The sequence below is a fragment of the Tamandua tetradactyla genome, chromosome 12, assembly GCF_023851605.1.
Source record: "Tamandua tetradactyla isolate mTamTet1 chromosome 12, mTamTet1.pri, whole genome shotgun sequence".
NCBI lineage: Eukaryota > Metazoa > Chordata > Mammalia > Pilosa > Myrmecophagidae > Tamandua > Tamandua tetradactyla.
This window is the reverse complement of record NC_135338.1, coordinates 8427313-8448911: the sequence shown is the minus strand read 5'-3', so window position 1 is coordinate 8448911 and position 21599 is coordinate 8427313. Positions and strand designations below refer to the sequence as shown.

At 38.8% G+C, this 21599-nt stretch overlaps 1 long non-coding RNA gene across 1 annotated transcript in view; it reads right to left on the bottom strand.

Annotated features, from left to right (window-relative positions):
• Positions 1-2748: 2748 nt before the first annotated feature.
• The window catches only part of LOC143651204 (uncharacterized), a 52102-nt gene continuing 33251 nt past the window's right edge, over positions 2749-21599 (bottom strand). Inside the window, exon 3 of the long non-coding RNA XR_013159909.1 lies at positions 2749-2868. This is a non-coding gene — a long non-coding RNA (uncharacterized LOC143651204). The remainder of the gene's footprint in view (positions 2869-21599) is intronic.

The window sequence follows — 21599 nt, the reverse complement described above, 5'->3', positions numbered from 1 at the left end:
CCGAAGCTAAATTTATCATAATAATCCAATCCATCATTTCCCTAATTAGGTCGATGTGAACATTTCTCTGCATGTCTTTCATTTTTTTTAACCCTCCCTTTTGTAAATAGTGGCACTCCATTGATGTGTGCTATCCAGCAGGCCTGCCAACTAGGCTTTGCAGTCATCTATAAAAAAGACTTTTCACCCTGACTCCCTCTATTTCCACAAGCAAACGACTCACTCAAATTTCATAGGCAAGAGGAGAGAAGAATGTAAATGCGATTCTTTGAAATATCCCCTTTGGTTTCAGGGAGTGTACATTGTAGGGGCTAATTGTCAGAAAGTTTAATTGTTACCCTGCAACTCAAGCTTCCCTCGTGTGTGAGGGGACACCAGAGGTGCTCATAGTGAGAAAATTTGACTGTAGCTCTGCTGTGCTCTCTTCATTAAGCTAATGGAACACTTTCCTCTCATTTTCTCCCCAGGGTGGCTGTAGGAGAACAACCTTATAATTGTTGCTCTTTCTGTAATGGGAGGTAGTAGGAGTATATATAATCTTACTGTCTTTCCTCTGTAGTGGTAGTTTATTTACGACCTATTGATAATTCCCAACCAGCAGCTGAAAACTCAGTGAGTATTACATTAGCAATCCCTCCTAGGAGAGTGACTACTAAACAAAGACTATTATTACCCCAAAAGAACACAAACTAGAGATGGCCCATCAAATCAGATATAAAGTTCATTTTTGCAAAGATTGTCCCCTCTGGTTATCCTGGGTGTTTGTTTTTTTTTTTTTCTTCCACTTGAATTCATGGAGCTTTGATCTTTCCCTTTCTTTAGATGTATGAACTCAGCTTCGTGGGTTATTTTGAGAGGCTGCACACTTCCTTCAAAGTGGTGGGGAGATCTGTTTTGCCATTGAAGTCGTTGGAATGCAGGGGGTCAGGGGAAGAGCACAAGTCAGCATTCATTCCCCTGGACTCAGGGCCACGGGCTGAGCTGAAGACACTTCTGGATGAGCAGAACCCTTCCCAAAGAAGGGCTATTGGGAATGCCCTTGGAACCTACCAACCCAAACACAAGTGGGGAGCTCTGTTTAGGTACAAGCATCCATCTCTGCCCATCTTGATCCCCTACAACATACCTTGGTGAAATAAGCCTTCTACAATTCTTTGCACGATTTCTTTATGATAGTGCCTGCTTCTCTGAAAATTCTCCACAATCCATACGATGCATTTGGCATTCACTAAAGAGAACTTTCATGTAGCCTGTTTTGTAACTCAAAATAATTCCGTTCGAGGTTTGCCCTTCATTTTTTGGCCACAAAATCTCTCCTAAGGTAAGTGCACAGAGTCCAGAAATGTCAACAATTAGGGTGGCATCCACGAGAATCTACTGTTTAAGGAGATGTGTGTAGTCACCCCACCTGGATTCTAGACATCTAAAAATCTAATACCTGAATGGTTAAACCTTACAACTGCAAATTAGCATTGGTTGAGTTCTTATTATGTGGCTAATACGGTGCTAGGAAACTTTACAGGTATTATTTCATTTTGTATGCTGTGGTAGGCTGAAAAATGCCCCTCCCTAAAGATAGCCATGTCATAATCCCTGAAACTGGTGAATTTTACCTTACATGCATAAGAAGGGACAAATGTGATTAAATTAAGGATCCTGAGATGGGGAGATAGCCTAAAATATCTGATGGGCTCAGTGCAATTAAAAGGGTCTTTTTAGACATTGCTGGTGGCACTGTAGAATGGTGCAGCCACTGTGGAAATTGGATTGGTGGTTCCTTATAAAATTGAAACCAGAATTACCAGATGACCTGACAATCCCATTTCTTGATCTATACATTAAAGAATTGAAGGCAGGTATTCAAACAGATATGTGTACACCAATGTTCAAAGCAGCATTATTCACAATAGTCAGAAGGTGGAAGCAACCCAAGTGTCCATCAACTGATGAATGAATGAACAAAATATGATAATATATTATGCTATTTTATAATGATATTATATATTATTATTTTATAATAATACACACTAGTGGACTATTATTCAGCCATAAAAAGGAAAGAGGGTCTAATGCCTGCTACAACATGATGAACCTTGAAGGCATCTCGTGGAATGAAATTAGCCAGATACTAAAGGACGAATATTGTACTATCTCATTTATATAAAACACCTAGAAAAGAAAACTTCATAGAGACAGATAGTTTACAGGTTACTAGGGATGGGAAGGATAGGGGAAGAGAGAGAGTTACAGCTTAATCGATGAAGAGTTTCTGCTTGAGCTGATGAAAAGTAGGGGAAACAGGTACTGGCAATAGTAGTACAATATCGTGAGTGTAATTAACTACTGCTGAACTGAACATTTGAACCAGTTTAAAACAGGAAATTTTGAGTTGTATGTAAAAAGTCTGAGGAATAAAAAACGGGCATTATAAGAGAAAGACAGAGGATGAGAGTCAGAGAAGGAGATGTTACTATGGAGGCAGAGGCCAGAGTGATGTGGCCTTAAGCCAAGGGATGAAGGTGGCCTCTGAAAGCTGGAAAAGGCAAGGAACAGATTCTCCTCCCCTAAATGCTCCAGCAGGAACACAGCTCCTCGATTTTAGCCTCATAAGAAACATTTCAAACTTCTGAACTCGAGGTAATGAATTTCTATTGTTTCATGCCACTAAACTTGAACATCAGGAAACAAATACAACTTCTAACAATTTTGCAAAACAAAAATTATCATCTCCACATTACAGATGAGGAAGCTAATGTTTCAAAGGAGTCAAGTGGATTATCTCTCCCTGCTTCCTCTCACAACACGTAAGTTGTGGGTATTTGGGGATGTACCTGCATTTTGGCTTGAAGCAGATGATTTCTTCCAAGGCTATGGAAAAAACAAAGTGCACAAATTAATTAACATGCTGTCTAGATGATCCATCCTTCTGTCTACAGTCATCATGTTAGATTACTTTGGGTAGGGGGAGCTTTTCTTTTTTTAGAGAAGTTACAGGTTTACAGAGAAATCATGCGTAAAATACAGAATCCCGGTACACTAACTAATATTAACAGCTTGCATTAGTGTGGTGCATTTGTTACAACTGATGAAAGAACATTTTTATAATTGTATTATTAACTATAGCCCATGGTTTACTATAGGGCTCAATGTTTGTGTTGTACATTCTTATGGATTTTTAAAATTTTTTAAATGAAAAAAATTTTATTTGAATTAATTTTTTTATTATAGATGTAGGTTTATAGAAAAATCATGTATAAAATACAGTTTCCATATACCTCTCTGTTATCAACACTTTGCATTAGTGTGGTGCATTTGTTATAATTCACAAAAGAACATTTTTGTAATTGTACTATTAACCATAGTTCATCATTTTTACAATCAGTTTCACTGTTTGTGTTGTAAAGCCCTATGCTTTTGGAAATTTTTATTTCTAATAACATATGCATAACCTAAAATTTCCCCCTTTTAACCACATTCAGATATGTAATGCAGTGCTATTAATAACATTCAAAATTTTATGCTCCCATCGCCATCAATCATTACCAAAACTCTATGATCAACTCAAATAGAAACTTTGTACAATTTAACTTCTATTCCCTACTCTGAACCCAAACCACTGGTATATTCTATATTGGTATAAACTGGTATAAACTATATTCTAGAGTCTGACTCTATGTATTTGCTTATTCTAATTATTTCAATTCAGTAAGGTCATACAATATTTGTCATTTGTGTCTGGCTTACGTCACTCAACACAATGTCTTCAAGTTTCAATTGTGTTGTCACATATATCAGAATTTCATTCCTGTTTCTGGCTGAATAATAAATAGTCCATTGTGTGTGCATACCGCATTTTGTTTAGCTACTCATTGGTTAATGGACACTTAGGTTGCTTCCATCTTTTGACAAATGTGAATAATGCCACTCCGACCAACAATGTGCAATTATCTGTTTGAGTACCTGCTTTCAACTGTTTGGTACATAAACCAAGAAGTGGTATTGCTGGGTCATATGGTAATTCTATGTTTAACTTTTTGAGATACCACCAAAATGTCTTCCTCAATGGCTTTGCCATTTTACATAACCACCGTTAATGTAGGAGGGTTTCTTTTCCTCCACATCCTCTCCAATGCTTTCAATTTTCCATTTTTTAAACAAAAGCCCTTCTAGTGGTTGTGAAATGGTCTCTCATTGTGATTTTGAATTGCATTTCCCTAGTGGCGAATGATGCTGAGCATCTTTCCATGTGCTTTTTTGGCCATTTATGTATCCTCTTTAGAAACATGTCCATCTAAGTCTTTTTTTTAATTATTATTATAATTTCTCTATGTAGGTTCAAGTCCTTACTCTTTTCTTACATAACTCGCAGTTACTATAGGACTCTTCTTGTCTCAGTTTTGATTGAGACAGAAAAACCAAATCCTCTATCCCAATGTTTGACCTTGGGTAAATTCCAAAGTGAATGGCCAAGAACTGTGTAAGCCAGTACGTGAACTGTTTCTTTTCAGTCCGTGGTGAAATAAGGAGCTCGTGCTAGAATAAATCAACCAAGTCCCTAAGCTTATTGTTTAGTTCAGATGATTTTTTTTTTCATAGCAAGACTTTCTCGAAGAAGGAAGCAGTACATCCTTGACTTACAAGCTCCCTATTAGTTTCCCAGGACCATATGTGAAGTAGCATTGATTTTGACCACTGAACCTTTTCTCCACACTGAAGGCATAAAAGAGTTGGGAAGGAGAAATAACTTTTTTTGAGAGGTGTTATGTCAAGCATAGAGGGAAATACTTCCAAGGAACTACCATGAGCATTTATGAAAAGTCCTGCCAGGAAATCTAAAGGGTAAAATAGGCTCGCTGTACAACAATCAATTGAAGGAGAGGTGACTGAGCTACTACTGCTCTGCACCCCCGGAATTTATTTGAGCAAAGCCTGCATGAGTATTTTTCTCCTGAGCAATGAGGGCTCTGGGCCTTCTCAGGTGATCAGCAGTAAAATCTTGTGAATATTAAGGGCCTGGGTCATGTCTTTGGAGAAGTTTTCCAAGCAGTAGCCCAGACCACGTCATGGTGCAGCAGCTGAGAGCAGCAGCAGCCTGCCTGGGTCTAAGGCATCCATTTTTCCAAGCTCTGCCTTTTGACTGGGGAATTTATTCCATTTTCATTTGAAGTCACTACTGATAATGCAGGACTTTCTTCTGCCATTTTGCAATTTTGTTGTATAGTCTTTGAAAGTCATATATCTTTTTTGATCTTCAACTCTTCTGCTAATTTCCACTTTCATATTAATTTTTATTGTACAATAAAAAGTCCCTTGTCAGAGGACTTCCTGGAAGATGGCGGCTTAGTAAGACGCGCGGATCTTAGTTTCTTCTCCAGGACACCTACTAGGGGAGTAGAAACGATACAGAAAGCGCCCAAAGCCACAACAGAGATAAAAAAGACAGCGTACCCCATCCTGGAACGGCTGGCTGGCTGAGAGAAGCAGCTCGGGTGAGATCGCCGAGGCGCGCGGGCCTTACCGGGCGGGGTGGCAAGCGGCCGGAGTTACTCCCTTCCCCCTTCCCGGGCCGGCTGGGAGAATTGGAGAGGCGGTCCCCTGAAACAAAGACGGCTGGCGCCCACACCACGCGCAGCCCCCGGACCAACTGAGAGAAATGGATCGGAAACCCCCAGGCCGCGGAGAACGGTGACGGGTGGGGGAGGCCCCTTCCAAACCCGTGACTCCCGGGGAACGTGCACTCTCTCGGGCGGGCCGCTGCCGCTGGCGCCCTCCCGCCACGCTTGTTGCCCAGGGCCGACTAGGAAATTCGGACGGGCTCTTTCCCTGGCTGTGGCGACCAGCAACCCTCCCTGCGTTCGGACCCCGGGCCGGCTCAAGCCGTTTCGGCTAGCGAACCCCCAGGACGGCGAGAGTTTTCCAAAGTTTAAGGTCCCACAGCACCTTTTACTGGTGGGACCCGCAGACAAACGGGTGCCACGAGCGCCATCTACTGGGCAGGATGAGAAAAACAGAACCCAGAGATTTCACAGAAAAATATTACAACCTTGCTGGGTCCAACACCAAGAGAAATCTGAATAAATGCCCAGACGCCAGCAGCAGAAGATAACTGTCCACGCTCAAAAGATTGAGAATATGGCCCAGTCAAAGGAACAAACCAATAGCTCAAATGAGACACAAGAGCTGAGACAACTAATGCTGAATATACGAACAGAAATGGAAAACCTCTTCAAAAATGAAATCGATAAATTGAGGGAGGACATGAAGAGAACATGGGCTGAACATAAAGAAGAAATAGAAAAACTGAAAAAACAAATCGCAGAACTTATGGAAGTGAAGGATAAAGTAGCAAACATAGAAAAAATAATGGATAGCTACAATGATAGATTTAAAGAGACAGAAGATAGAATTAGTGATTTGGAGGATGGAACATCTGAATTCCAAAAAGAAACAGAAACTATAGGGAAAAGAATGGAAAAATTTGAACAGGGTATCAGGGAACTCAAGGACAATATGAACCGCACAAATATACGTGTTGTGGGTGTCCCAGAAGGAGAAGAGAAGGGAAAAGGAGGAGAAAAACTAATGGAAGAAATTATCACTGAAAATTTCCCAACTCTTATGAAAGACCTAAAATTACAGATCCAAGAAGTGCAGCGCACCCCAAAGAGATTAGACCCAAATAGGCGTTCTCCAAGACACTTACTAGTTAGAATGTCAGAGGTCAAAGAGAAAGAGAAGATCTTGAAAGCAGCAAGAGAAAAACAATCCATTACATACAAGGGAAACCCAATAAGACTTTGTGTAGATTTCTCAGCAGAAACCATGGAAGCTAGAAGACAGTGGGATGATATATTTAAAATACTAAAAGAGAAAAACTGCCAACCAAGACTCCTATATCCAGCAAAATTATCCTTCAAAAATGAGGGAGAAATTAAAACATTCTCAGACAAAAAGTCACTGAAAGAATTTGTGACCAAGAGACCAGCTCTGCAAGAAATACTAAAGGGAGCACTAGAGTCAGATACAAAAAGACAGAAGAGAGAGATATGGAAAAGAGTGTAGAAAGAAGGAAAATCAGATATGATATATATAATACAAAAGGCAAAATGTTAGAGGAAAATATTATCCAAACAGTAATAACACTAAATGTCAATGGACTGAATTCCCCAATCAAAAGACATAGATTGGCAGAATGGATTAAAAAACAGGATCCTTCGATATGCTGTCTACAGGAAACACATCTTAGACCCAAAGATAAACATAGGTTGAAAGTGAAAGGTTGGGAAAAGATATTTCATGCAAATAACAACCAGAAAAGAGCAGGAGTGGCTATACTAATATCCAACAAATTAGACTTCAAATGTAAAACAGTTAAAAGAGACAAAGAAGGACACTATATACTAATAAAAGGAACAATTAAACAAGAAGACATAACAATCATAAATATTTACGCACTGAATCAGAATGCCCCAAAATACGTGAGGAATATACTGCAAACACTGAAAAGGGAAATAGACTCATATACCATAATAGTTGGAGACTTCAACTCACCACTCTCGTCAAGGGACAGAACATCTAGACAGAAGATCAACAAAGAAATAGAGAATCTGAATATTACTATAAATGAACTAGACTTAATAGACATTTATAGGACATTACATCCCACAACAGCAGGATACACCTTTTTCTCAAGTGCTCATGGATCATTCTCAAAGATAGACCATATGCTGGGTCACAAAGCAAGTCTTAACAAATTTAAAAAGATTGAAATCTTACACAACACTTTCTCGGACCATAAACGAATGATGTTGGAAATCAATAATAGGCAGAGTGCCAGAAAATTCACAAATACGTGGAGGCTCAACAACACACTCCTAAACAACGACTGGGTCAAAGAAGAAATTGCAAGAGAAATTAGCAAATACCTCGAGGCGAATGAAAATGAAAACACAACATATCAAAACTTATGGGACGCAGCAAAGGCAGTGCTAAGAGGGAAATTTATTGCTCTAAATGCCTATATCAGAAAAGAAGAAAAGGCAAAAATTCAGGAATTAACTATCCATTTGGAAGAACTGGAGAAAGAACAGCAAGCTAACCCCAAAGCAAGCAAAAGGAAAGAAATAACAAAGATTAGAGTACAAATAAATGAAATTGAAAACATGAAAACAATAGAGAAAATCAATAAGGCCAGAAGTTGGTTCTATGAGAAAATCAATAAGATTGATGGGCCCTTAGCAAGATTGACAAAAAGAAGAAGAGAGAGGATGCAAATAAATAAGATCAGAAATGGAAGAGGAGACATAACTACTGACCTCACAGAAATAAAGGAGGTAATAACAGGATACTATGAACAACTTTACGCTAATAAATACAACAATTTAGAGGAAATGGACGGATTCCTGGAAAGACATGAACAACCAACTTTGACTCAAGAAGACATAGATGACCTCAACAAACCAATCACAAGTAAAGAAATTGAATTAGTCATTCAAAAGCTTCCTAAAAAGAAAAGTCCAGGACCAGATGGCTTCACATGTGAATTCTACCAAACGTTCCAGAAAGAATTAGTACCAATTCTCTTCAAACTCTTCAAAAAAATCGAAGTGGAGGGAAAACTACCTAATTCATTCTATGAAGCCAACATCACCCTCATACCAAAACCAGGCAAAGATATTACAAAAAAAGAAAACTACAGACCAATCTCTCTAATGAATACAGATGCAAAAATCCTCAATAAAATTCTAGCAAATCGTATCCAACAACACATTAAAAGAATTATACATCATGACCAAGTAGGATTCATCCCAGGTATGCAAGGATGGTTCAACATAAGAAAATCAATTAATGTAATACACCATATCAACAAATCAAAGCAGAAAAATCACATGATCATCTCAATTGATGCAGAGAAGGCATTCGACAAGATTCAACATCCTTTCCTGTTGAAAACACTTCAAAAGATAGGAATACAAGGGAACTTCCTTAAAATGATAGAGGGAATATATGAAAAACCCACAGCTAATATCATCCTCAATGGGGAAAAATTGAAAACTTTCCCCCTAAGATCAGGAACAAGACAAGGATGTCCACTATCACCACTATTATTCAACATTGTGTTGGAGGTTCTAGCCAGAGCAATTAGACAAGAAAAAGAAATACAAGGCATCAAAATTGGAAAGGAAGAAGTAAAACTATCACTGTTTGCAGACGATATGATACTATACATCGAAAACCCGGAAAAATCCACAACAAAACTACTAGAGCTAATAAATGAGTACAGCAAAGTAGCAGGTTACAAGATCAACATTCAAAAATCTGTAGCATTTCTATACACTAGTAATGAACAAGCTGAGGGGGAAATCAAGAAACGAATCCCATTTACAATTGCAACTAAAAGAATAAAATACCTAGGAATAAATTTAACTAAAGAGACAAAAAACTTATATAAAGAAAACTACAAAAAACTGCTAAAAGAAATCACAGAAGACCTAAATAGATGGAAGGGCATACCGTGTTCATGGATTGGAAGACTAAATATAGTTAAGATGTCAATCCTACCTAAATTGATTTACAGATTCAATGCAATACCAATCAAAATCCCAACAACTTATTTTTCAGAAATAGAAAAACCAATAAGCAAATTTATCTGGAAGGGCAGGGTGCCCCGAATTGCTAAAAACATCTTGAGGAAAAAAAACGAAGCTGGAGGTCTCGCGCTGCCTGACTCTAAGGCATATTATGAAGCCACAGTGGTCAAAACAGCATGGTATTGGCATAAAGATAGATATATCGACCAATGGAATCGAATAGAGTGCTCAGATATAGACCCTCTCATCTATGGACATTTGATCTTTGATAAGGCAGTCAAGCCAACTCACCTGGGACAGAGCAGTCTCTTCAATAAATGGTGCCTAGAGAACTGGATATCCATATGCAAAAGAATGAAAGAAGACCCATCTCTCACACCCTATACAAAAGTTAACTCAAAATGGATCAAAGATCTAAACATTAGGTCTAAGACCATAAAACAGTTAGAGGAAAATGTTGGGAGATATCTTATGGATCTTACAACTGGAGGCGGTTTTATGGACCTTAAACCTAAAGCAAGAGCACTGAAGAAGGAAATAAATAAATGGGAACTCCTCAAAATTAAACACTTTTGTGCATCAAAGAACTTCATCAAGAAAGTAGAAAGACAGCCTTCACAATGGGAGACAATATTTGGAAATGATATATCAGATAAAGGTCTAGAATCCAGAATTTATAAAGAGATTGTTCATCTCAACAACAAAAAGACAGCCAACCCAATTACAAAATGGGAAAAAGACTTGAACAGACACCTCTCAGAAGAGGAAATACGGATGGCCAAGAGGCACATGAAGAGATGCTCAATGTCCCTGGCCATTAGAGAAATGCAAATCAAAACCACAATGAGATATCATCTCACACCCACCAGAATGGCCATTATCAACAAAACAGAAAATGACAAGTGCTGGAGAGGATGCGGAGAAAGAGGCACACTTATCCACTGTTGGTGGGAATGTCAAAGGGTGCAACCACTGTGGAAGGCAGTTTGGCGGTTCCTCAAAAAGCTGAATATAGAATTGCCATACGACCCAGCAATACCATTGCTAGGTATCTACTCAAAGGACTTAAGGGCAAAGACACAAACGGACATTTGCACACCAATGTTTATAGCAGCATTATTTACAATTGCAAAGAGATGGAAACAGCCAAAATCTCCATCAACAGAAGAGTGGCTAAACAAACTGTGGTATATACATACGATGGAATATTATGCAGCTTTAAGACAAGATAAACTTATGAACCATGTAATAACATGGATGGACCTAGAGAATATTATGCTGAGTGAATCCAGCCAAAAACTAAAGGACAAATACTGTATGGTCCCACTGATGTGAACGGTCATTCGAGAATAAACTTGAAATATGTCATTGGTAACAGAGTTCAGCAGGAGTTAGAAACAGGGTAAGACAATGGGTAATTGAAGCTGAAGGGATACAGACTGTGCAACAGGACTAGATACAAAAACTCAAAATGGACAGCACAATAATACCTAATTGTAAAGTAATCATGTTAAAACACTGAATGAAGCTGCATCTGAGCTATAGGTTTTTGTTTTGTTTTGTGTTGTTTTGTTTTGATTTTACTATTATTACTTTTATTTTTTTCTCTATATTAACATTCTATATCTTTTTCGGTTATGTTGCTAGTTCTTCTAAACCAATGCAAATGTACTAAGAAATGATGATCATGCATCTATGTGATGATGTTAAGAATTAATGATTGCATGTGTAGAATGGTATGATCTCTAAATGTTGGGTTAATTTCTTTTTTTCCGTTAATTAAAAAAAAAAAAAGAAAAAAGAGAAGGGATAATTGGAGATGAAGGGATACAGACTGTACAACGGGACTGGATATAAAAACTCAGAAATGGACAGCACAATACTACCCAATTGTAATGCAATTATGTTAAAACACTGAATGAAGCTGCATGTGAGGTATAGGTTTTTTGTTTTTGTTTTTTTTTCTTTCTATTATTGTTTTAATTCTTATTCTGTTGTCTTTTTATTTCTTTTTCTAAATCGATGCAAATGTACTAAGAAATGATGAATATGCAACTATGTGATGTTATTAAGAATTACTGATTGTACATGTAGATTGGAATGATTTCTAATTGTTTTGTTAATTCTTTTTTTAATTAATAAAAAAAAAAAAGAAAAAAAAAAGTCCCTTGTCATTTCTATCTGGATATATTCTTCATGTCTTTTCCTTGTGATGTTTATTGGGTGCAAAATTTATATTTTGGGTAGTACATTATTTAATTTAACTTGTGTGGTCAGTTTACTTGAACACCACAATTACATGGAATCTTGAATAGGGTGTGAGAACTTGTTGGTTTGTACAGTTTAGTCTGATGCCCTGATATTTTGGCAGAGAATAAAAAAGTATTTGCAAAGCCCCTTGGGGGACTGGGGAGAAAGGAGGAAATATTAAAGCTCCCCATCTGGGGAATTCTTGATATTCTTGCAATCAGTGGGGACAACCGATTCAATAGGCTGAGCTCTCCTTCTTGGGGCTTGCCCCTATGAAACTAATTCCTGCAAAAGAGAAGTTGAGCCTCCTTATAATTATGCATGAGAGTCACCCCCCAGAGAGCCTCTTTTATTGCTCATTTGTGGCCTCTCTCTGTAAGCCAACTCAGCAGGTGAACTGACTACCTTCTCCGCTACATGGAACATGAACCCCAGGGGGTATAAATCTCCCTGGCAATGCGGGACATGACTCCTGGGGATGAGCTGGGACCTGGCATCATAGGATTGAGAAAGCCTTCTTGACAAAAAAGGGAGAAAAGAGAAATGAGACAAAATAAAGTTTCAGTGGCTGAGATTTCAAACAGAGTCAAAAGGTTATCCTGGAGGTTATTCTGATGCATTATATAGATATTCCTTTTTAGTTTATGGTGTATCACAGTGGCTAAAGGGAAGCACCTGAAACTACTGAGCTGTGTTCCAGTAGCCTTGATTCTTGAAGAAGATTGTGTTACTATATAGCTTGTGACCATGTGATTATGAAAACCTTGTGGCTGACACTTCCTTCATCCAGGGTATGGACAGATGAGTAAAAAAATAAGAACAAAAAATAAATAAATAGTGGCAGGAGGGGATACGGGGTAAAATAATTGCGTAGATTGCAATACTACTGGTCAATGAGGGGGAAAGGTAAGGGGTAAAGGAAGTATGGGGTTTTTTTCTTTGTATTTATTTGTCTGGTGTGATGCAAATGTTCTAAAAAAGATCATGGTGATGAATACACAACTATGTGATGATATTGCGAGCCATTGATTGTATACTTTGGATGGATTGTATGTACATGAAGTTATCTCAATAAAAATATTTTTTTAAAAAAGAAAAAAACAGTGATCAGCTATTGGGCTGCACACATCCAGACCTTGGGAACCAGTTCTTTTTATCTCACACTGTGACGAACAAGCTCAACTAGGAACCAGGGTTGAGGACTTCACTGCTACCTGTCATGAGATTGTTGGATGAGCAATGGTAGCTGCTGCAAAAAATAGTGCAATTCACCATATTTACCATAATTTACAAGTCTCTTCTTCTCACTCTCCCCTGGATGTCAGACTTTAGAATTTCAAAATAGTTGATCCAGAAAGTTCAAAATAGTTGTCTAATTGTTGTTCTGGTAGAGGGACTGATTGCCTGATCTTCTTACTCCATCATCTTGCCACAATCCTCTTGTTAAATGACTTTTCAAAGAGATAGCTGAATTTTTTATTTTCTAAAAATTGGGCAGACTGGTGAAGATTAATTTAGCATTTCTGAAAAATGCTTTTTGGCAAGCATTTTTAGTGTGTCTCATCATTTAAGTTCATACCCGGAGGGAATTATATTCATACCCAGAGGGAAAGAACTGCCTGAGAGGAAAAGGGCTTGATGAGCTCCCCAGGTTTGTAATAGCTGCTTTGATTTAGTCAGGGTAGGATCTTATAGAAATAAGTCAGTTTCAACTTCACAGTCTCTCTCAATAGAAAACATAATTTTGAATACTTAGTGACCATTTTCCACGTCTCTAGCACCTTTCAGTTCACTGAGTTTTGCAGCAGATCTAAATATAGAGATCTGAGCCACAGAAGTTTACAGGCTTGTCCTAGTTTGGGATACATTTGGCTCTATAGTAGATATATTCATTGCCCATTACTCCTAGATTTGGAAAATGTTCCTCCCTTTCTAACAGTAACAACTGAGGGTAACCTCACCATCCTCACATTACCAATGCCTGGCCAATCAGAGTGCTTCCTCTAGCTACCAAGGCCTGGCCAATCAGAGTGCTTCCTCTAGCTACCAAGGCCTGGCCAATCAGAGTGCTTCCTCTAGCTACCAAGGCCTGGCCAATCAGAGTGCTTCCTCTAGCTATCAAGGCCTGCCAATCAGAGTGCTTCCTCTAGCTACCAAGGCCTGGCCAATCAGAGTGCTTCCTCTACCAAGGCCTGGCCAATCAGAGTGCTTCCTCTGGCTACAATGACAGGTTAGGGGATCAAGGAGAGATGTATGACCCAAGTGGTCCAATCAGTGTCCCTCTTGAAACTTCACTGCCAGAGAAGGAAAGAAGTCTTCTAGTTCTCTTCCGCAAGCTATAAGAATAACATAAGCCTGTGACTCATGTGTTTTGTGGCCATTTTCCCAGAACTGGGGGGAGGGGGATGCCGGGGAGTAGCCATCTGCTGCAAAAGAAAAGACAGCCAATCCCCAAGACAACTGGAGCTGAGAGAGAGAAAAAGTGAAGAAAGTGAAAAGTCCTGATTTATCCAGCCATGCCTTCTCCTGCTAAACCTGCCCCTGAATTCTTCAAGTACACGCCAATAAAATACCTTTCCAAACTGAAGTTAGTTTAAGATAGATTTATGATTAAAACAGGACACGTTTTTAAATTTTAACTTTTCAAAAAGGTGATAAATTCACATCAGAAAAAAGAAAGTAAAAGAAAAATCTACGTAGTGAAGCTTCATCTCCAGGTTGTCCCCATCTGCCCAGTTCCCAGCTCTGATGGCTAATTTTATGGGTCATCTTGGATACGTGATGGTGCCTCGTTGTTTGGTGGAGCACTGACCTAGTTGCTGACTTTAAGGAAAGGAGATTATCCTCTGTTATGTGGATGGGCTTCATCCAATTAGTTGAAAGTTCTATGAGTGAAAACTAAAGGGTCCAGGGATGAAAAGGAATTCTGCCTCAAGATTATACCCTCCACTCCTTCCTGAGAAACAGCCTAAGGAATTCAGACTCAGTACTTCAATACTACCCTTACCAGAACGTCCAGCCTCTAATCTGCACTACAGAATTTGAAGTTGCCAGCCCCTACAATCAGGTGAGTTAATTCCTTATAATAAATCTCTTAATATGTATAAAAATATTTTATTGGTTCTGTTTCTCTGGAGAACCTTGACTGATATACACTGCCCCCTAGTAATGGATGTTTTTAATTTTTTATGTGTCCTCATAATTTTCCTTATGCATATACAAATATATATATATATCCTTATTTTCTCCTTTCTTAATACAAAAAGGCATACCTCTCAGCACCTTGTTTTCCTTCCTAACAATATATCTTGTCAATGTTTTCCTGCCAATAATAATGAGTTTCTTCACTCCTTTATATAGCTAAATAGTATTACAGATCCGTTCTTATCAGAAGAATATTGGGAAGGCAGGCTGGTTTTTTTTTTTTTTTTTTTTTTTTTTTTTTTTAAAGGAAAGACAGAGAGAAGGAAGGAAGGATGGAAGGAAGAAAGGGAAACATTTTTAAACATTTTCTTGTTTTTATTGTATTCTGTTTCTCCGTTTTTGTTACATGGGCTGGGGCCGGGAATCGAACCGAGGTCCTCCGGCATAGCAGGCAAGCACTTTGCCCGCTGAGCCACCGCGGCCCGCCCCAGGCTGGTTTTTTGTTGAGTCAATTTTATAGGAGAAAATAGGGTAGCTCTATGGCAAAGAGCATATAGGAGTTCTAGATCCATTTTTTAAGTATATCTAAACCTCCTTTTTTTCATCTTAACAAACTTAATATTCCCCAGAAAATACCAAACTTCAGAGAGACATTTTCCATGACAATTTTTAATGACTGTATGTGATGGAACTTGGCCAGGTGATGATGCCCAGTTGTCTGGCCAGGGAAGCACTGCCTAACCATTACTGCAAGGACATTTTGTACCTGGTCTACAAACCGGAAGTTTGGTTTATTAAATCATCAGTCACTTGATTGCAGCTGTGGCTGATTACGTCTATGATCAACTAAGGGCACATCTCCTGCAAATCAGAAAACCCAATCAGCTGGATTTAATCCAGTCCACTGAAGACTTTTAAGGGAGAAGAGAAAATTTTCACTGTTTCTTCAGCCAGTAAGCCTCTCCTATGGAGTTCAACAAGACCCTTCATTGGAGCTGCCAGCCTCACAGCTTGCCCTATGGATTTGGGACTTGTGCTGGTTTGAAAGGATGTATGTTCCCTAGAAAAGCCATGTTTTAATCTAAATCTCATTTTGTAAAGGCAGAATAATCCCTATTCAATACTGTATGTTTGAATCTGTAGTTAGATCATCTCCCTGGAGATGTGATTTAATCAAGAGTGGTTGTTAAGCTGGATTAGGTGACGACATGTCTCCACCCATTTGGGTGGGTCTTGATAAGTTTCTGGAGTTCTATAAAAGAGGAAACATTTTGGAGAATGAGAGCAATTCAGAGAGAGCAGAGCAAAATGACATAGTCACGAGAAGCAGAGTCTACCAGCTAGCGACCGTTGGAGATAAAGAAGAAAAATGCCTCCCAGGGCATGAAACAGGAAGCCAGGAGAAGAAGCTAGCAGATGATGCCGTGTTCGTCATGTGCCCTTCCAGCTGAGAAAGGAACCCTGACTTTGTTCACCATGTGCCCTTCCACTTGAGAGAGAAACCCTGAACTTCATCGGCCTTCTTGAACGAAGGTATCTTTTCCTGGATGCTTTAGATTGGACATTTCTATAGACTTGTTCTAATTGGGACATTTTTTTGGCCTTAGAACTGTAAACTAGTAACTTATTAAATTCCCCTTTTTAAAAGCCATTTTGTTATGAGCTGAGACTCAGCATCAAGGATTGAGAAAACCTTCTCGACCAAAAGGGGGAAGAGGGAAATGAGACAAAATAAAGTATCGATGGCTGAGAGATTCCAAACAGAGTCGAGAGGTTATCCTGGAGGTTATTCTTATACATTAAGTAGATATCACCTTGTTATCCAAGATGTAATGGAGAGGCTGGAGGGAACTGCCTGAAAATGTAGAGCTGTGTTCCAGTAGCCATGTTTCTTGAAGATGATTGTATAATGATATAGCTTTCACAGTGTCACTGTGTGATTGTGAAAACCTTGTGTCTGATGCTCCTTTTGTCTATCTTGTCAACAGACGAGTAGAACTATGGAATAAAAATAAATAATAGGAGGAACAAATATTAAAACAAATTTAATTTGAAATGCTAGTGATCAGTGAAAGGGAGGGGTAAGAGGTATGGTATATATGAATTTTTTTCTGTTTTCTTTTTATTTATTTTTCTGAATAGATGCAAATGTTCCAAGAAATGATCATGGTGATGAATATGCAACTATGTGATGATATTGTGAATTACTGATTATATATGTAGAATGGAATGATCAAAAGTTAAGAATGTTTGTGTTTGATGTTTTTTTGGTATTTAAAAAAAAAAGCCATTCTGTTTCTGGTATATTGCATTCCGGCAACTAGCAAACTAGAACAGGACTCTTGGATTCCCAAGGTCACATGGAGATACTTTGTTCTAGTTTGCTAGCTGCCGGAATGCAATAAATATACCAGAAACAGATGGCTTCTAAAAGGTGAAATTTATTAAGCTGCAAGTTTACAGTTCTGAGGCTGTGAAAATGTCCCAATTAAAGCAAGTCTATAAAATGTCCAAATTAAAGCACCAATAAGAGGTTACCTTCACTCAAGAAAGACCGATGAAGTTCAGGTTTTCTCTCTCAATTGAAAAGGCACATGGCAAACATGGTGACCTCTGCTAGCTTTCTCTCTAAGCTTCTTATTTCATGAAGCTCCCCAGGGGGCATTTTCCTTCTTCATCTCCAAAGGTCTGGCTCCATGGGCTCTCATGGGTGTTGTGATTCTGAAGCTTTTTCCAAAATGTTTCCTCTTTTAAAGGATTCCTGTAAACTAATCAAGACCCACCTGGACTGGGGTGGAGTCACATCTCCCTCTATAATCAAAGTTTAATGCCCCCAATTGAGTGTGTCATTAAAATCTAATCAACTTTCCAACCTACAGTTCTGAATAGGAATTAAAAGAAATGGCTGCCTCCACAGGATGACTCAGGATTAAAATATGATTTTTCTAGGGCACATAATCCTTTCAAACAGGTGCACGCTTTTAGTTATTTCCTGTTGGTTCGGTTTCTCTGGTGAACCCTGACTAATAGACCCTATATAATCTTTAAAATTGAACCCAGGGCAACTTGTGAATAGCAGCCTGTGGTATTTGATGGTACATTGGAGACCTACAATTCAGTCTGTTTCACAAATGTTTTCTTTGGCCTGTACAGTATTAAAAAAAACAGCCACTTACCAAAGTTAAAATTTTTAAATTGGGTTATTTCATATTGAAAATCTAGACTTCTGGTTTCCCTTTACAGCCTGCAGCCTTCATTTCTATAAGGCAACATTAGGCTGAAGTTGAGTATGACTCCCTTTAAACAGGGAATTCCCTTTCCAGTCTGCTGTCATTCCATCTGCTCCCTATGATCATCCTAATCATGAGGATTATATCTCATGCACTATTGTTTCTCTTTGACAGGGCCCAATAAATTACCGATGTTGCTCTTACGGATGTTTGATTGTTTGACTCTCACTTTGCTATATTTGAATCCTGTGGGACTTCGATAATACTTCAAAGAAGAATTATTTTTTCTAGACTATCCTGGATATACTCAGCAAACAATTCTCATTAGTTTTCTTTGGTTTAACAGTCAAAGAACAGATTTAAAAATCACAAGTGCATACAAATCCCAGTACATGAAATGTAGGAAGTTTCCTTCCTCATTCCAACTGACATAAACATACATCAGCTTTCTTTCCACCTTTGATTTGACTGAATCATGAAAACACCAGCACCTCGAATTATCAGCTCTTTCCAAGACCAATCCTGAGTTTCATGTCAAAACAAAGACCTGAGACTGATTCGACTGCCTGATCCAAGAGATCTCTTTGTATCTCCATCATCACCAGTCCAGTCTGTGGTGCATGCTCCACAAGCACATGTTGGACTTCCGGTTAAAGATGAAAGGTTAGACAGATGCATTTCCTCTCCTGCCCTTACCAAAGCCCACTTAACAACAGAAAAGGAATTTTTTAAGCAACATGAAGGTGCAAGTGCAAAGACAATGAGAAAGGGGATGATAGCAACAAAGTGTTGGAAGCTGGGGCGTAAGACAGCTGGAGTCTCACCTAGTAAACCTGAGAAAGTGGAATCCTAAGGCATCAGTGGGGAAAGACAAAGATCAGCATGATTTGCACAACTTATTTCCTAAAGACTCAAGGATTAGTAGCCCCAGATGTTTATGAAAATATACATGAATGTTGAAGTTGAAAAAAAGGAGCAATGGTAGAAAGACTGTTTAGGATGTAATTGGACCTCCATCCCGTCTCCCTCCCTGGAAGAAAACTGGTGCCTGAGTTTTCCTAGAAAGGTAAAAAGAGGGGTCCTTGACTGGAGGGGGCCCTAGGAACAGTATGGAAACTGTATTGAGAAAAGGGGGATTGTGCTCGTTTGAAAAAATTTATGTACCCTATAAAAGCCATGCTTTAATCCTGATCCAATCTTGTGGGAGCAACCGTTCCTTTAAATCCTATTCAGCACTGTATGTTGGAAAGTTAATTAGATTATCTCCATGGAGATGTGACCCCACCCATTCCAGGTAGGTCTTGATTAGTTTACAGGAATCCTTTAAAAGAGGAAACATTTTGGAGAAAGCTTTAGAATGATGGAACCCATGAAGCAGAGAGCCCATGCACCCAGAGATCTGTGGAGATGAAGAAGGAATACGCCCCCAAGAGAGCTTCATGAAACAAGAAGCCTGGAGCGAAAGCTAGCAGACATTGCCATGTTCGCCATGTGCCCTTCTAGTTGAGAGAGTAACCCTGAACTTCATTGACCTTTCTTGAGTGAAGATAAGCTCTTGCTGGTGCCTTAATTTGGGTTATTTCTATATACTTGCTGTAATTGTTGACATTTTCATGGCCTTAGAACTATAAACTAGGAACTTATTAAATTCCCCTTTTAAGAAGCCATTCCATTTCTGGTATATTGCATTCCGGCAGCTAGCAAACTAGAACAGGGGTTATAAAAAATATGTTTACATGCTAAACGTTGAAACCACAGCCAACATTCTTCTACTTGGTTTCCAGAAACCAGGCAGCAAGATTTATACCACCCAGGAGGAGACTGAAAGTTTCTCCTTTGGAAATATGACCCAACCAAGAGAAAAGACCTAGAAATATTGACGAGGGGCAGGGGTTCCCAGCAACAGCCCAGTCAATCCCTCTAAAGTGAGATCCGTAGTCTTCAAGCTTCCCATGCTAAGCATAGAACTTTCGGTAAGTGATCCACTCTCTGCTGGCAGGCAGGTATAATCCCTCTGCCATAAAGGACAAAGTATAAATAAAAACAGATTGACCTCCTCTATCTCCTTTTTCAGAAAAAAAAAAAAGGAAGTCAATTTAAGAAAACTTGGAATCCAATTGACTGGGGATCTCACACATTCAAAAGGCAAAGGGTATCCCAAGGAAAATAGTGATGGAAGATGCCAGCTCAGGATATGTCAGAGTCAAAGTTATAGCCTATGCTTCATGTTGAGTATATGCATCATGTTAACCATTAGCCTTATATACAAACCATTAAATACAAACATGAATTTATTTTAAACCCAGTTTACATCATGGTCACTAATACTCAGAAGGGTGATGGAAAAGCTTTGGGTGTAAGTGTGGGAGGGAAGCATTTTTCTCAAATCAATTATGCTTTTCAAAAAGAGGATTAATCCTTGTCTCACATCATTCTATTTCTCCATCCCAGCTTCTTCCAAACCTATCAAGACCTATATAACACAAATGAATTCTTACATACCCTTTCTCTTTCTTAAAAAACAAACCATGTTTTAGAATAGTTTTAGATTTACTGAGAAGTTGCAGAAATAGTACAGAGAGTTCTCTTCTATCCCTCACCCGGTCTCCCTACTGTTAATACCTTATATTTATCACAATTAGGGAACCGATATTGGTATATTACTATTAACGAAACTCCACAGTTTCTTCCAATTTCACTAGTTTTCCCCTGTTTCCAATCCCATTGAGGTTTTCATATACGTTTAGTCACCATGTCTCCTTAGCTTCCTCTAGTCTGTGATAATTTCTCAGATTTCCCTTGTTTTGGATGAGTTTGGCAGCTTTGAGTCACGCTGGTCAGGTATTTTGGGGAATGTTCCTCATTACGTGTTTGTCTATTGTCTTCATGCTTAGACTGGGTAATGGGTTTTGGGGAGGGAGAACACAGGTGCAGTGTCCTCATCACATCATCCCAAGCGTCCATGCTATCAGCTCTATCACTGATGGCGTAGATCACCAGGCCCGGGTCATTTGTCAATTTCTCCACTGTAAAGTTTCTTTTTTCCCTTTTCAGTACTCTACACTTTGGAAGCAAGTCATTAAAGGTTACCCATTCTAGGGGTAGGGAGTTAAGCTTCACCTCCTTGGGGGGTTGAGGGGTTGGAGTGTATGGGGTTGATGAGTATCTACATAAATTATTTGGAATTCTTCTGTATGGAAAATTTGTCTCTTCTTCCCTATTTATTTATTTGGTCATTTATATCGATGTGGACTCATGGATATTTAAACCTTAGGTTGTAGACTAATACTATCTTATTTATTTTATTGGCCAAATTGTCCATTGGCAGCTCTTTCAGGTTAGCTCTTGTGTCCCTTTGACATAGCCTCGTGGTTTCTTTTTTTTG